Consider the following 1,442-nt stretch of genomic DNA (forward strand, 5'->3'; position numbering starts at 1 on the left):
GGTTTTTTGAGACAGGGTCTCACTATGTAGTTGAGACTGACCTGGAACTCACTATGTAGCCCAGGCTGGTCTCGAACTCACAGCGATCCTCCTGCCTCAGCCTCCTGAGTGCTGGGATTACAGGCATGCACCTCCACACCTGGTCCTTTCATTGCTTACTTTTTCAAATTATATTTTTTGTGTACCTGTTCCCTACAACCTCTATCCTTACTAGTGTAACCATTAACCTTTATGAATTTGGAGGTAGTTAACTATATCATATTACAATTGAATACTGTAATAATGTTAATGGAGGTATAATTGCTGCATGGAAAAGATACTTGCTGTATATCAATATCTGGCTAGTCTTAGAGTTTGTACTATAACCATAGGTCTTGTTTCTCTAGTTAAGGATGGTACGCTGTTAGTTCTTTGGGTTTGTCAATATCCAGTTTGTGTTTGATGCTACTGTTGTTGCCAATTTGACTACTTTAGTTGTTTCCATAAATTGGTTTACTCTGTATGCCAATGTTTAGACTGCCTCAGTTCCTAAACAATACTGCAGCCCATTCCCAAAGAACTGGGTACTTTGTAGACAAATAGGGTGCACCCCACCAAATAAGTGGAGGCGGTTGGATGCTGGGACAGAGCCAAACGCCAACAGCTAGCTATGCCTGGAGGGCTTCTTTGAAAAGTGGGCAGTAACTAAAGAGGCCGTGATACTAGCAGTGCAGCTACCCAACATAAACAGTCTGCAAGTCTCAGCCCCCAAACAAACTAAACAACAAAATACAGACAATGAGGAAACACAGCCACAAAATGTCCCTAAAAGCTCCCAACTCCCTCAGAACAAATCCAGAGGGCATTCTAGGGGAAGAAGTCAAAAGGCACATAGCTGAAATATCTGAAATGGTAACAGTGGGGGTATCAGGAGAAACAATTAAAGAGATAATGATCCTAATAAAGGATCAGCAAGTCTAGAGAAGATATTAATAAAGAACTAGAGGAGTTAAAGAAAGAGATACCAACCATGAAAGCCTGAAAGAAAGATGCAAACCATGAAAGTCTGACATAGAAAAGAATTAGAATTAATAAAAAAGTTCCAAACAGAAATCCAGGAGATTAAAATTTTTATTGGAATTATGGGCAACAGAATCAACCAATGTAAAGACAGTGTCAGATTTAGAAGACAGGGCTGTGGTTGGATCAACTAATGAGAGACACCTTAAAAACAAGGGAATGTGAATAATAGATCCAGCCGCTGCTAGATAGATGATGCAAAGGAGATTAAGATTAATTAGAATTAATGAAAAATCAGAAGATAGCACAAAGGGCCTAAAAACCTGTCTACTGAAGTAATAGCAGAAAAATTTCCAAGCATGAAAAAAGAAACTGAGATATAATTAAGTAAAGTATATAGAACCCCAAGTAGCCATGATCAGGAAAAAAAAAATCCCAAGATA

The sequence above is a fragment of the Fukomys damarensis genome, unplaced genomic scaffold, assembly GCF_012274545.1.
Source record: "Fukomys damarensis isolate Sample0158 unplaced genomic scaffold, DMR_v1.0_HiC HiC_scaffold_17, whole genome shotgun sequence".
Lineage (NCBI taxonomy): Eukaryota > Metazoa > Chordata > Mammalia > Rodentia > Bathyergidae > Fukomys > Fukomys damarensis.